Here is a 16,760-nt window from a genome sequence, read left to right on the forward strand (position 1 = left end):
TCCCTGTGGTCGCCCCAGGTGCTCTACATGCAAACACATTCAATCCACTACTACAGTAAAAAGTACAGCGTCGAATTACACACACAAAGTAACTTCGGCTTTCACCTGCACATCAAGCAATGTAGTCTACTGTCTAGAATGCGCCGCTTGTAGCAAACAATACATAGGTGAGACCGGACAACAAATCAATACAAGACTCAATGGTCACCGCGCGGACACAAAACACAATTTACCCAAAGCAGTAGCCAGCCACTTTAATGAACATGGACATATGTTTGACAAAGCAAGGCTCTATATACTACAAACAAATTTCCGTTCCCCTCGCGAAAGGAAGTACACGGAATCATACCTCATACACAAGTTTAATTGCCTACACCCGACAGGAATTAATTTGGCACGCGGCAACTTAGAATCTTTAAAAGCTGTAACTTAAATCTGAAACTCTCATATCATCAACCAATACACAAAACACATTAGGCCACCAGCCAACATTAATTCTTAACCTCACCTACTCTTTCATTTCGGAGGAAAAGAGGGGGGGGAGAGGGGGAGAGGGGAGGGGGAGAAGGGGGGAAGGAAAAAAAAAATCCTGCTTACTACTCAATTTAATGTACTCTTTCAGGATTTTACGTCTATACCAAGTGTACGATCCCCTTCTTCCATGTACACTTGCCCGCGCCCGCTTCTGCACGCGTCGCCCTCCTGTTTGCTATACCGATTTCGCCCCCCCCTTCCCCCTTACCCCTTTTTTAGTCTTTTTTTTTTTTTGAAACCCCCTCGACAACACATTCCGAAGTCAATATGCCTTTTTCGGCGCCTCAACCATCGCCTTCTGGATGCCGCCGTAACGACACCTACGTTAAGCGCGTGGGTCAGTGCCCCTTGAAAGACCATGCCGCTGCCTTTCATTCTCCCCACACATTGCACCGCAGACTCCCCGTCGCCACCTTAACTATTTCAAAATTACTCGACCTATTGCTTGACCGGCCGTTCTAATGCCTCAAAAACATGCCGCCAACGACTCCCTCGGATTACCTCCTAACCGTTCGCATCCCCAACACGCTCCCAAGCCCCCATATTTCTTAAAGATTTCATTTTTGTCTTGCTTTTTCTTTCACTCCCCCCCCCCCCCTTTGTTGTGTCTTGGTACGGCCCTGGCACCCCCCTGCTTTTTTTTTTCCCCCCTTTTTTCTGCTTCTATTTCTTTTCTTTCCTCCCCGCGTGCCCACTCTCACGCTCTTGTCCCTTCGTCTTGAGAATGAGGCTCACAGACGTCGGACGACAGCGCCTGTTCCCTCTTGTAATCTCTCTCTTTAAAACCAGCCGCCAGCAACAACACCCGCACGTGACGTCACTGCACTAACCCTTTAAAACTAACACGCCGAGGATGACGAGGCCGCCTTTGACGAAGATAGGTCCACCTATCGAAACGTTGGCCAGCCTGTCTGAGGCACTTCAACCCTGTTTTAAAAAAGTTTATACTTGTCACATGTATCTTAAGATACTTCGATACATTAGTTCATTTCTCATTTCAGCTGCACTGTAGAAGCCGCTGTTCAGCTAACATGTCTTTCGCAGCAAATTTTGCACCTCACGGAAGGAGAGATTTTTTCCATTCTAAGTTTCTTTACAGGCGCGTAGAAAGTTTTTGCGAAGTTCGAACAAGCACCTACAACGCCAAAAATTCCGCAACATTCTACGTGACTGGCTAAACATGCCGCAGTTCAGTGCAAATACGCTGCGTATTCAGTGATTTTTTCGTACCACCTTTACTATTGGTTCGATGCACTGCTTTGCGGCCTATTTGTAAGGTGCGTGAGTGTTTTACATTGAAACGTGTTCGTTTGTATAGTTTTGTAATTGTGCCACATTAGGCTTTAGAGTACAATCTGAATGAGTTGCACCAATTTTGCACTGAATTAGTTACACGAATTTTATAGAGATAGCAGTGTCAACAAACAATACGATTCGTTGTAGTGGTAATAACCTTTATTTCTGAAATGAGCAGGAGACGCCTGCACCATAGGCAGGCGGCGTCCTCTGTATATCTTGTAGGAAGACGCGACGGCAGCCCAAGAGCCGTGCCAATGTAGCGAACTGGAAGATTGTAGCGGAGCGCCAGGGCCAGAGGGCCAGTGTAACAGGCTCTTAGAACGGTCGAATTCCCAGCGCCGAGACGTGGTGACCCAGGAACTCGAGCTCGGAAGACCCAAAGGCGCATTTCTGGGGGTTGACAACCAGGCCAAATTGTTGAGGGCGTTGAAAGAGTGCCCGGAGGTGACGCTCATGATCTTGTGGATTAGCACCCGCGACGAGGATGTCGTCGATGTAGGCAAATACAGCCGGCAGTCCCCAAGCTAACTCGGCAATGAATCTTTGGAACCTTTGAGCTGCGTTGCATAGGCCAAATGGCATGCGCACATACTCAAACAGGCCAAAGGGTGTAGTAATGGCAGTATTCGGTATATCAGCAGGCTCAACGGCAATTTAGTGACAGGCCTTGACAAGGTCCACTTTACTAAAGGTTTTGCATCCTTGCAAGTGGCCTGTGGATTTTGATTGGCATGTGAGCGCTGAGCGCTCGGTAATCGCCGCGTGGACGCCAGTCACCTGGTTCTTTTTTCGGCACCAGATGGAGTTGGGAGGTTCAACTGCTGGATGAACGGGAATAATACCGAGCTGGAGCACGTGTTCGACTTCCCGTTTAGCAATGGCCAGGCGCTCACCGAAGAAGCGGCGCGGACGAGCTGCGATGAGGGGACCACGCATGACAATGTGGTTGGCTACGCTGTACTTGGGCGGCTGAGCTAAATTGCAGGACCTCGTCACCGCAGGATGCTTTTCAAAGATGGGAGCGTACAGCCATGGTGGAATCAGCGTGCGGATGCCAGTGGGAGCGACAGCCGAGAGAACTCCAATTGTGGAGAGACGCGTCTTGGTGTCAATCAGGCGACGGCAGTGCACGCATGCTGACATCGAGGTTGAAATGGGTCAGGAAATCAGAGCTGAGGATAGGCTGATTGACTTCGGCTACAATGAAGACCCACCGAAGCGTGCACCGCCCGCCAAGTTCGAGAGTGAGGGACCGTACACAATAGGTGGCGAGGGAGGTAGAGTTTGCCGCGTGGAGCGTGTACGGCCAGTTGACTTGGAAGAGCGGTCGCACTTAGACGGCAGTACGTGAACTCGGCACCAGTGTCGACCAGAAAGCGCAGGCCTGAAATGCGATCTGTGGCGATGAAAAGGCCGTCCGTCTTGAATTTCTGCGGCACTGCGTATGACCCTTTACCGGAGCCTGATCACACTGTGCGCGACTCCTTTGAGCAAACATCCTCACGGCCTGCACTTAGCGTGCTTCTTCCTGCGGCCGTATTCTATCGTCATCAGGTCACCTCATCACCATTATCGCACCAACGATGACACGTGGCATAGAGACATCGGCGACCCAACGCCGGTTCCAGTGCCGCATGACATCGGGTCTGTCTCCAACAACATCGCCCCTGCAACTCGGTCCAAGAGCAACCTTCCACCAGAACCGTCTACGCAGGCCGCTGAGCTGGCCTTCAAGTCAACGCATGACCTTTACAACTTGCCGACTCCGCAGCCTGCGATCTTGCCAGCTATCGCCACCGCGGATATGGGCCACGATCTTTTGCGACCACCGAGATCGAATAGGGCATATCTCCGGCGGTGACTGCAGTCCTGGGCGCTGTTGGTACAGGTCACTCCACGTACCAGCCCATCCGTCTTCACCTTTACTGCCTCCGTGGACATTCGCGTCTCGCTGCTGCGCGCATCGCGGCCGCGTCCAAATACCGGCTTTTGCAACGTCGTCCCGCATAGCACGTCCTCGCCGAACCACCGGGCACTCTTGCGGGCATTGACCCCACCTTGCCGTGCCACCCCGTGGCTCACTTGTGAGGCACCCCGACGCCAGCTGCTCCAGATGGTGTTCGCCTCCCGACAGGGTGCGCTGCATTCACCTGCAATGCACATGTCGTGGTCCACCCAGCGCTTCGACTAAATTTCTCGTGCGCGCACCCTACACTCCATGCAACGGTGCTGTCCGTGATACGCCGCCGGCAATGTTCTCAGGTGCATTGCTGACGCACCATTCGCCTCGCGGGCTTCGCCGTTTCTCCGTCCTCTGAATGACTGTGCCGGTCGTCATCGCGTCAAGTTGGCACGTTCGTCCTTCCAGGGTCCGTTCATCGCGTCCCTTGCCCGTTACGCAACACCTAGGGCCGCCCGCCTGAGCTGGGCGGCCGTGAGTCGATGCCCTTCACGTTGACCACTTGGACTGGCCACGGACCATTTGAAGTGCGGCTTCACTGGCTCGCTATCTTGACGTCCAGTCTGAGCGGGGGGCCCTATAACGCCCACCGATGCCGCAACGCGGCAACGCTCACAGCCGCCGCCTTGGTGCCGGCTGTAAAAGCAGTGAAAGAGATGCGCAGCTCATGCTCGATGCGCAAGCCCGGCACGAACAGCGTTCTTGCAGAAACCTGCCACGCTGGTTTCGCCCTTCTACCAAAATATATGTAGGACTGAGGTTAAACAGCGCGAAAAAGACAAGGACACAAGGAAACAAATACCACAGACAAGCGCTGTAGCGCTGTAGGCGTATTTGTTTCCTTGAGTCCTTGTATTTTTTGCGCTGTTTAACCTCAGTTCTAAGTATGAACCAACTAGCCCTCATAAAGATCTTACTAATATATGTAGGAGCGAAGGTACGGCCCTTCGGCCGCCGTCATGCCATCCTACACGCTTTCCATGCGAAGCTTGTATTGGCTCACAGATGGCATTGTCGTGGTCATGAAAAAAAAAGCCAATTGCTCCCAGAGCAGAGCAGTTGCGGGAAAGGGCGCTTTGATGAGTTGACAGCTGTACCGGCACTGGAGCGTGAGTCATTAGTAAGGATTCTAGGTGCATGGGCACACGATCACGCCACGCGCGCAACCAATCAGAGCTTCCACCGGGGCGGGAAATGGCAGGAAAGGGTATCGGCCGCACTGCGCCGGCTTCGTTGCCGTTCAGTTCAATCTCAGAAAACGGATGGGACGGCCCGGCGTTGCACGTTTTGTGGTATCCTGTGTTGGATTCCGGTTTCGGTTTTGGGTCGTTTACGTCAGGGTGCCACTCAGCGCCAAACGCTGTAAGTTGCAAGCTGCGTTTCCCCTCGCTGAAATAAAATCATTCTTTGTCTGGTCCCCGACTTGAGCAATCCGGCTCTTTCTTGCGGAGCTGCGCACCCCGGCCGTTTAGGCCTCATGCCGTAGGTCCTGCGTCCGGCCACCCCGTCGAAGCCACAACAAACGGGCGACTAGGTAAACCGCTTACTCTGCTTCCTACGTGCCCTAGCCGTTCTACTCCTGCTCCTATTCTGCTTCGGGCATGCAAGACGCTACGTCCACCTCAACTCCCCCTCCTTTGTTCTCGGTGCGCAGCATGGCGTTCACAGCCCCTCCTCCCCCCCCCCCCTGCCACCTTTCCTTGCATTACCTGATACTCCTTCGGTACGGTGGCTCACGTGGAAACGTTTTTTTTTGCATGTTTCTCCAGGTGACCGTATGCGAGGCACTACAAGACGCCAGGAAGAAAGCCTTTTACTCAGTAACTTAGTCTTCGAAGGTCAGCGTCTCTACTACGACCTCGCGTCGCAAACGGACTTGACAGCTACTACGTTCGAAGACATTCTTCGCATCTTCGACCAGCACTACGAAGAAGCACCAATCCCCTGGTGCACCCGCATTATCTTCCGGAACAGGAACCCGGGGAAACCTTTCAGGACTTCGTCACCGTGCAACAAAGGTTGGCGCCTCCTTGTGCGTTCGGCGCTTGGCACACGACGAGTCCCTTCGCGACCAAATCCTGCAAGGAATCGCATCAGCAAGAAAATGAGAAAGACTACTCTACGAAGGATTGTCCCTCACATTCAAGAAAGCCGAGGAAATCTGACGAAGCGTGGAAAAAATTGATAAGGAACTTCAAGCCTTCAACAGCTCGTCTGTTCAGCGCGCCTCAACGCAATGCCAAGATGTCGTCGCCAGCCATCACCTTCCTTGCCCGGGCGCGCAAGATGGCGGTCCCCGACACCCTTTTTCCTCGACCCGGCACCTTCAAGATGGCGCTCAACTGCATGGTGAACAGTCGCATTCTCGGAAGGCCGGCCAACGTGACGCCCGGCCCGAACTTCGTGAAGCCAGTCGAGACATCGCAGTCCATTGCTACCGATGTGGTTCACCTCACCACATCGCGTCCGACCCAGCCTGTGCGACAAAGCACGTTACCTGCTGCGCGTGCGGAAAAATGGGACTTCGGTTTGCCGTTCGAGGAACCTAGCGCAGCAACAGTCTCCTGCTCGAGCGCAAATTGTATACGCTACCGCGGGTACAGAATCAGCCACTGCAGTGCCGTTGATGCTTACAGTTCATGCACCACATTTCCATCCGGCAACAATTCACGCCGAAGTCCTCATTGCGAATACTACACTCAAGTTGCTCGTGGATACAGGAGCTACGGTGTCGCTGATGAACAGCTCCCTGTACGAAACACATATCAAGGTTTTCCCATTATCTCCTTCGAGTCTTCGACTCAAGAAATATTTGTTGGTAACAACTTCATTTACGCAAACATTATTCGCAGCAAGAAATTCTGCATTCAGGACATTCCTCCATGCTCGTCAAGTACCGCAACAAGGCTGCAGTAGTGACATATCACGTCACGAACCAAGGCACTTCTCTTCTGGGCTTAGACGCCATTCAAGCTTTGGGCATTCACATTCAAGGGTGCTCGCTCACATGTCAACAAGTGTCAGGAATTCCAGCTGACCCAAGCGTCCAGCTGCCATCTCTTCCACACAACGCTCCAACAGAGGTCGCGCATCTGTTCTCAGGACAATTGGAACTTGTAAATGGCTTCATCCACAACGTTCGTCTCCGAGCTTCAATGCAACCAGTCTCAGCGAAACTGCGTCATGTGCTTCTGGTTCTCCGTGAGCAAATCTCCGCCGAGCTGCAAAGGCTGGAATCAGCTGATGTCATTGAACGAGTCACTGCGTCCGAGTGGATTTCTCCACTCGTCGTCGTTCGGAAGAAGGACAATTCCATTCGACTTGGCGTCGATCTTCGAGAACCCAACAAGCCTATCATCATCGACGCCTTTCCGCTTACGAGAGCTGACGAACTGTTGCATCAACTCGCTGGTGCTACTGTCCTTAGGAAGTTGGACTTGTAGTCCACTTATCATAAGGTTTTATTGTCCGAAAAAAGCCGTGAGCTTACTACATTTATCACCCATGACGGTCTCTTTCGTTTCTATCGTGTGTGTTTCGGTTTGGCATCTGCGCCATCCGCTTTCCAGCAGATCATGTCATCTGTTTTAAAAAAACGTCCAGGCACCTTGTGCCGCCTTGATGATGTTTTTGTGTGGGGTCACACTCAACGTGGCCACAACATAAATTTTCGAACCGTCCTGTCTAGAATAAGTAATGCAGGCATGCAGTTTAACCACAAGTGCATATTCAGTGTCCCAGAATTAACTTTCCTAGGACATAAAATTTCCCCAAACGGCATTTCGCTGATTGATAGCAAAATTCAGGCAATCGTGGAGGCACCACAGCCTAAGTACAATAAGGCTCCACATACATTTCTCGGCCTCACGGGATATTATGCTAAATTTATCCCGCACTATGCCGACGTAGTGGAAGCGCTAAGGCAACTTCTAGGGAAGGACAAGACTTTGTCCGTGATCGGAATACTGAATACAGCTTTCAGGCGATTAAAGCGTACTTGCATCACGCCCGGTGATAGTACGCATGTTTCAACCGCATCGTCCTATTGTTCTGACGGTTGATGCTTCTGACGGTGGCATAGGAGCCGACCTACAGCAAAAATGCGGAAACGGTCTTTTTAGAGTAGCTTTTGCTTCTCGTACATGATCTTCCGCAGAACGATGGTACTCCGTAGGCGAACGGGAAGCATTGACATGCTTGTTTACGTGTGAACACTGGCATTGGTGACCCCACGTGTGAACACTTGTGCGGTCGACAATTCACTCTACGAACTGATCATCAAGGTCTTGTCGCATTGCTATGTTCAATGGGTCCTGGACAGCGACCATTACGAATTTCAAGGTGGAATGCAAGATTGCTATCTTACAGTTTCACCATTGAGTACTGTAAAGGTGACCCAAATGTCATTGCGGATGCATTGTCACGCCTACCTGTCCCTCCCGAATCTGAACCAGCACCATGGTGAGGAAATAGTGTCTTTAGTTTAATCTTGTATTACAAAGGAAGAATTCCAAGCAGCTACACAAGCAGATTCAGTGCGCCAAGCATTAAAATACAATGTAGTAAAAGGACGGAGAACTGCGGTGGACCTTCCACCAGAGTTAAAGGCATATGCTGCTGTACAGTCTGAATTGTCCTACGTAGATAATCTGCTTCTCCGACGTGAACATATCGTTCCTCCTGCTTCATTGCATCAGGCCCTCCTGCCTATTGCTCATGAAGGTCACTTAGGCATCACGAAAACAAAGCTTAGATGGATAGGCAAGTTGAGGAACTTGTGGGAAACAGCTTTGTGTGCCAACAAGCAGACAAACCTGCAAAACCATCATTTGCTCCATTACAGCCTGTCGAATGACCGTTGAGACCATGGTAAAAGTTAGCCATAGACATAATAGGCCATCTTGATTGTGCTCCACAGTATGCACGTTTTGCTTTGGTCATGGTTGACCATCATGGCCTTCTGTCATCATGCCATCATGCGCAGTCTCATGTTCATATTCAGTAGAGAAGGATTTCCTGATGCTATAATGTCCGCCAATGGACCACAGTTTGCTTCTGCACAGTTAAAAAACTTCCTGAAAGAAAGAGGCATTGAGCATTTCTTGTCTTCTCTTTACTACCCACAGGCCAATGGCCAGGTAGAAAGCTTTAACCGTGTCCTTAAAGAGCTCATACAGATTGCTATTTTGGAACAGCGAGACCTCAGGCTTGCGGTCTTAGAATACTTAGTAATTTACAGGTTTACTCCACATATGACTGCCCGTGTGTCTCTAGCTATGCTGCTCCATAGTCGACAACTACGAACTCGTCCGGACGTCGCAAACATGCCTCCAATTCATCCTGAATTTGCTTTTCCAATGTGCAGAGTAGAGTACGTCAAAAACAGAAAAATAGTAGAAAGTATGTGGATCGTTGGCGTGCAAGCAAATGTCCTCAGTTTCAGCCAGGTGATCTGGTTAGGGTACGTACTTCACGAAAATATGCTCCTAAATTCTCCGGTCCGTTCAAGATTTATCGCAAAGTAGGTCGAAGTACTTTCCAGCTTGAAAATGGAAGGCGTTGGAATGCTTCTAAACTGGTGAAGTACTCGGTACGCCAGGTTGAAACAACAAATGAAAGGAGTCATTTCAATGAGGACACATCCTTTGGCAATAGTTTTCCACGTTTTCTTCGCATGCCTACTGGTACCCGTTTTCCTGCAGCAGCCACTTCATTGCAACCGCCTGTTTTACCACCGCCACCGGGCTCAACGCGTGCAGCAAAGTCTCCTGACCGTACGTACGACACTCCTCCCTGAGACACTGCTCCTGAAAACACTCAGGACACTGACACACCTTCCAGTCCCTGTACGAGTAACACTAGCGCTGTTCCTCCTTTACAACCTGAACCAGTCCTCCGTAGGTCTACACGTCATAGCCAACCTCCGGTACGGTTTAATGATTATGTTTCCAAGTAGCTTTCTACCATGGTTTATTGTCTACAGAGGTTTCAACCCTCCCAGGCGAATTCGGCTCTTAACGCCAAAAATCTTTCCTTACATGTTCGTTAAGTAAATAGTGCATAAGTAGTATCCTTCAAATGGGGGGATTTCTGGCAGCACGAATGGTGCAATGCGCACACTGTACTTACTGATATACCGCAGATTCATCAGTGGGTCCTAGTAGTAGGAACACTTTCCTTGATTACTTAGCATCCCCGTAGAAGGGATACCATACATTTCTTGTACGCTACATTTCTTGCAGGATAAGCATGTAGTATGCACATTTTCGCTACGGCAATAGCCGCCATACGAGCTTGTCTTTCATGCCAAAGAGTTTTTGAACATTAGGTATTTAGCATCCTTACGGGGGGACTATCTCAACTTTTTGGGAGTTTAAAGTGCTTTATACGCACAATCTCCAATCCACGACAGCTACAGAGCTGTCGCGAGTCAGGCTCAGGGCGAATGAGCCACCCATCCAGAGCCACCCACCCAGAGTTGTGCGTTACATAGCTGATGTCCATTATACGCACTCCACAAAATCACTTTTTTCTAAATATGAAATTCTTCCTGTATTTTGTTTTTACAATTATAGGTTGATGTTGTGCTACAAAGATTTCGTAAAATTTGGCATTGATGATACAATTCATCTGGCAAAACTTCGGGAAAATACAAATATTCTACAGACCCGACATAAAGAAATGTGGTTCGTACCTACCCCAAGAACCTCTTATGATGAGCAATCTTTATCCTATACATTACCTTCGCTTTTAAACCTATTAGACCGACAAAATTTTGATCCCTCCAGAAACCGAAACTCTCGCATTAAACGTTTTTGTCAACTTATTTATTTGCAAGACTAGACATTGCCTTCTCCTAATTTTGTTTTCCACTGTTATTTATGAGTGTTGATTATTTCTTGCCGTCTTGTTTCACTCTGTATTACCCGTTACATTGTGATGTTTTTTTTTCATTTCTTGTGTATGACTGGCTGTCATCTTGCTGTTATGCCAACTTACAAGGGGTCGGGACCTCGTCAAGCTGTCCAAGCTTTTAGTCCTGTACTCCTCCTTCTTTAAGGAAATAAAATGATTGATTGATTGATTGATCAGTGCTGTCCCAGGGGGCACACAGATGTTCGCATTGTCTATTTGTACTCGGTGAACTCTTTTTCATGTGTGATCTGTGTATGCAAGTGTGCTTCTCGTCGTCTTCCCAAGACGGGTACTGAAACTCTTGAGAACTATAATGCAATCATGTTTATTTCTAGTCTTGATGTTGTGCGTTTCTCTAAAAATGGGGAAGCCAAGGATGTCATTTTCTATTGTATAAAAATGTTATCACCAAACACGCGTGTTACAGGGCTCACATGTGTTCTTCTGTAACTCATGACTTGCTTTTGTTGCGATGAGAGCGAGTAGCACATTTTCCTCTCAAGGGAGAGGTGATGTGGTATCCTGTGTTGGATTCCGGTTTCGGTTTTGGGTCGTTTACCTCAGGGCGCCACTCAGCGCCAAACGCTGTAAGTTGCCTGCTGCATCTCCTCTCGCTGAAATAAAAACATTCTTTGTCTTGCATCCGACTTGAACAGTCCAGCTCGCTCTTGCGGCGCTGCGCGCGTCGGCCGTTTAGGCCTCATGGCGTAGGTCCTCCATCCGGCCGCCCCCTAGAAGCTACAACCCGTTTCATCGAGGACGGGCAACGTTCGACAACCGGCGGCGAGAACTCGCTCGTTAAAAGGCTCGCCGTGGGCGCGCTGATCTAGCCTTTAGAGCCGCCCGGGCGCAGGCAATCTGACAACAACGAGAAAATCCCGAGCTGATGGAGCGGGAGGCCGAAGCAATCCGGCGTCGTTACCTGTGGGTTACTTCACTGAGACGAAGGTCAGGTGCATACAGGATATTCTCCGCTTACCTCCATTTTTAGGTAAGGGAAGCGTTGGTACTATTTTAGAGCGCATCTCTAGGCGCCCGTTCCCGTATTGAGAATCGGCGTTCTCGGCGTTCCTCAGCGTCGTACCTCGGCGTAACCAAGCGAACGACCACAGCGAAGGATCAAAGAGCGAACATGGGGCACAGTGTGTGATGAAAGACGGTTAGAGCGAAGAGAGCGCGAGGAGGAAGGTGGAGGAGGGGGGTGCAGCTGGAGGATGAGGAGGAATTAAAGCAGAGGAAGCCACCTTGAAGCAAATGGGATGGCGCTCATGTCTCCGCATCCACGGCAGCAGCGGCACCGGTCGTGCGGGGGAAGGAAGAGAAAAAACCAGAAAGCTAGCCTTTGCGCGGTAAACGTTACAGTTGCATAAGCTGCAGTTCGTGGCCGGTGTATATATAGCGCCACGTGTCGTGGCTCTGCCAGTCGGTGCGGTGATCGGTGCGATGCCTCAATATACCGCGATATGAAAACACGTACACAGCTGCGCTCAAATTTCGCATTAGGGAGTATAGTAATCGTAGGTGAATTCTTTAGACCGCAGCTCTTAGGCACTCTAACGTCCGTGGCGCGACATCCCCGATGATAGGCTAGAGAGGCAACCTGTATGCGCTGACACATGAGCGAATTGAAGTTTGTCAAACGTCTTGCCGCGCTTGACGTTACAGGAAACGATAGGGCGAAGCCAGTTGTCTACGCGCACTGCCGTGCTCTCTTTAAGTTGGGTTGCCGCTGTATAGCAGAAATTCTTCCGGAGCAAAAATTGCAATTGCCTGATGCGCAGCAGCATTGAACCATTGAAAGTTAGTTTCCCTCTTAGGCCATACTTGGCCCTTGCGCAATAAAACTAAATATAATGTTATAATTAGTTTTCTTCTCGTAGGTCTGGTAAATAAAATGAAGACAAAGTAAATAAAACGCTCACTTACCTGGTGCTCAACAAGATGAATAAAAAACTTTCATCGATCATGAAAACTAGCTCACCAAAGCTGGTGCAGTATTCTCGGCCAACTATTGAAAAACTATCGAAGCTCAACATCTTACATTCATATATAGCAGCACTAAAACTTGTAACTCCGCTTAATGAATTTTGGAGGCATATTTCTAGTCCGAAATCCTGGAACCGAATGTAGTCAAAACTGACCTGCATGAATTGAGATTCTGAGATATCTTCAAGCAATTAACTGTGCAATATGGAAGCTTATGTATTACTTCTTCCGTATTTATCAGAAAGCAGCCCCATTTTCATCTCACCTGAATCGCTGTCTCGTCTACGTCACGTTAAGTGTTTGTTAGCAATTTGAGATGTATAGCATTACGTGCAAGCTTTTTACTCATTTGCTTGGAAACGACGAGCATCGCTGACGGCATGCGTGGAGTGCTCTTTGTTTTGGGGTGTAGCGGAATTAACTGAAACAAGAGGAGTTGCAAGATTTCAGTTACTTATTCAGTTCTTTATTGACGAAGAAAACGTAGCGAAAATAGGGGTTGAGCGCAGAAAGAAGCTGAAACCAACCTTTGTTTCAAGAAAACAGTAACATTTCTAATACTTTATCATAATACATAAGAAATGGATGTGCATTTGTGTCACGTAATCTGCACACTTAGTTCAAAAAATACATACACCGGCTGTTTGTATATATGTTGGTGCTGTTGCCCCGAACTATTGCATGTCATGTAATACCTGGCGCTCGATATTCTGCGTTTTTATAGACTCCAGCCAAAGGCCAGTTCATCGTGCTTCCTCGTTGCATGCGCCAACTGGCATTGCTACAAACGGCAGTGTGGAGGTGCGTTTGGCATTTATGGAAGCATTCGGGCCGGAAAGCCCTCGTAAGAATAGCCGCTTTGGTGACGGTGTTTCATGAAGCTGTTAATTCTGTTTAAGTTTCAGTTTATTATTCGTTCATAACAATTTGTTACAATATATGGTATACAAAATATGGTATATGGCTACTTTTGCTCGTGGCGTAAAACCGAGGATCCTCTTTCCTTTGTTATGAACAAAATTAGGTTATTATTTACCCGACAGTGTCATCTAGCGACATAACATTTTCTATGTGGAATAACTTGTATACATGGTGTGATGGAACGCATAAACATTAAGTGAAAATATTCCATTTGCCAACACTGAACGTCTCATGTTACTTTTGATAAAAGGGGCCATAGTACGAAGTTTTGTCTATATTAAATTTGGGTTTAGTGATTAGGACAGATACCCTGCATCCAAGTGTAAAGTTCTAAGAGGAAGCTCAACAGCGTACTAAGAGCGTGTTTTCTTCCTTGCACTCGACATTTGATAATAAGCGGGTTTTTCATGTCGTGTTTCCATAAATGTGAAGCGATATCATATGACACGCATTTGTTTCCAACGGAATTCACTTTACAATGGAACATGGCACTCGTTGTGTCGGCTGGCGCTCATGTTGACAAGAGCACTCTGCGAACTGCGCGTGCGCCACTAAGTGTTAAAAGCAGAGTGCCGCTCGCTAGCGCTGCCTTTTTCTTGCCGAGCATTAACACACAAGGATGGGTTAATAAACGTTGTTCACCCGGAACTTGTCTGATCCGTTTCGGCACGCCTCGCGTAAGACGTAACAACACTCAAGAATAGACAGGACGCGGCGTTTGTCCTGTGTGCCCCTGTGTATAGCATTTCTTTACACAGCGTGCAACTTTGGCGAAAGCTTGGTAACTAGCCCAACAAGATGTACTAATTATGTATCTATCTCTACAAGTTCTACACCGGCGCAGTGAGGCCAAAAGCGGAAAATGTACACATCAGAGACCGGAGGCTTCATCAAGCCACTGAGGAATAATACACAAATGTATCGAAAGTCAGCAAAGTTAAAGAGCTGCTGAAAGATTACCACGGAGGAAGCACTGGAGAAGTTGATGTACCATGTAAGTCCAGAGTTCTACCAACTCTTGCGGAGTCCGGTACCACTCCATTGTCGCAGTAAGAAGGGGAGAACATGGAGAAATGCAACTCTGGAGCACGTTGGCGTGGGAGCACACTTGTGCGGTGTGGCCACTGTACTGAAATATAAGCTATAAGGGATATTTTGTCCTAATAAGTGCCGCATAATCCTGATGAAGACGTTCAGCAATGCATGACTTGTGCTGCAAATAAATGACACTAAAGTGGCTCTAAAAAAGCGCGAGAGAAAATCCGCTGCAATAGGAAAGCTCCAGAAACTTGCGAATGAGGAATAATTGTCTTACTGATATTTTATTCTTTTTGTCAAGTTTGATAGTTATTAGGGTTGTCTTTTGATTAGACCATATTTACAAAATATTTGGGCACATTTTTTTGCGTAAACATGGTGCAGCGTACTGTCCCCCCCCCCCCCCTTGTGCGGACAGTCATTGCTCCTACACTTGCATTCTCCGCTTGCAAAATTATTACATAGCTAACATACATGGATCTTGGGATGCTATGATCTTCTTCAGGTTACTTCGGTAAGGTTATGCAAGTACTAATCTTGCTCGACACTCTTGACTTCAGTGGTTTCATTAATATGGCAAAAGGCGCGGGCGGAGGGGGGAGGCGGTACTCCTTTCGTCAAATCCACGAATGCTATTAGTAAACAAAGAATGCATGTATGCTGTACCAGAAACGAGTATTCTAGAAAATGTTGAATAGCTTTCGCCTCCTTACTGTGTCGACATCTAAATTCTCATGACGAATGACCTCCTTCCAATGATTAAATTCGTAACATGGCACTGATGCCGCTCCTGTGCTTCAAACAGGTCGCATGAAACTGAGCCTATGGGTTCTCGCAAAAAAAGTGCAACATGCACGTTCCGCGTATTAGAGTAAGGCTTTGAAAACATTTCAAAGAAGATTTGTTGTCAGCAGGTTGCCCTGATGCATTGAATGCAGCCGATTTGAGTTACTTTAAAAATATTTTTCCATGTCTTCAGGATACGCGTTCATTAATACCTTTTTGTATCACTCTGCCCTTGTAAAGATCGTTCCAGATGATTTTAATGAAATAAACAATTCCACACTAACACCGCGCACGATTAAGTAGTAGAAGCAAAAAAATAAAAAAATAAATAAAGAGGTCACCGAGTAGCGTAGCCGGCGTAGCCTGTGCCAGCTAGCCTTCAGAACGCACGCACAAGATCGAAACTGCAAGGAGTTAATCCCATCCGCTTGGTGCGCTACAGTCAATTCAGCCGCTGGGCTCTATGGGAGTGTCCGCCCTTGTTGAATGTCTTTCCTTCTCCCCATGCTATAACTCTAAGTGTTCACCATGTTTTGACTCTACGCATTACATCGCCTGTCCAGCACCATTTTTTCCCTTAATCTCAGCTAGAAAACCGGTCATCCCGGTTTGTGTTCTGACCCACACCGCTTTCTTCCTGTCTCTTAACGTTACGCCTAGCATTCTTCGTTCCATCACTCTTTGCGCGGTCCTTACCTTTGTCCTCGAGCTTCTTTGCCAGTGTCCAAGTTTTTGCCCCATATGTCAGCACTGGTATAATGCACTGGTTGTACACCTTTATTTTTACAGATAATAGTAACCTTCCAGCCAGGATCTGACTATGCCTGTCGTATGCACTTCCACCCATTTTTATTCTCCTGTAAGTTCCCTCCTCATGATCAGGGTCCCCTGTGAGTTAACTGACTGACATAAACGTACTCCTGTAGAGACGCTAGAGACTGACTGGTGATATTCTTGTTCGCTTGCCATGTTATTGAATTCGGCCTAATAACTATAAATGAAACTCTAGTTAGTACAACTATATTCATTAGTGTTACTAGAACCGTACAGCATGTCCCTTTCTCAGTAGTATTTGGTTATTAGAAAATTATTTATTATATAACAGCGTCGCCTTCTATAATAAACTTAAACATTTTTCACTGACTCACAGTGTCATTTAGGATTTTTCCATCACCATAACCTGCAAACAAAAATACGCGACAGTTTGCACGATGTATTAGGCTCCTATCTAACTTTAGCCCAACTGTTCAACGAAAAACAAAAGTTTAAAAAAACAGGATGCAGGGTACAATTTTAAGACCTACCGTCTTCGGTAGCCAGA

The sequence above is a fragment of the Dermacentor albipictus genome, chromosome 5 (assembly GCF_038994185.2).
Source record: "Dermacentor albipictus isolate Rhodes 1998 colony chromosome 5, USDA_Dalb.pri_finalv2, whole genome shotgun sequence".
NCBI classification, from domain to species: domain Eukaryota; kingdom Metazoa; phylum Arthropoda; class Arachnida; order Ixodida; family Ixodidae; genus Dermacentor; species Dermacentor albipictus.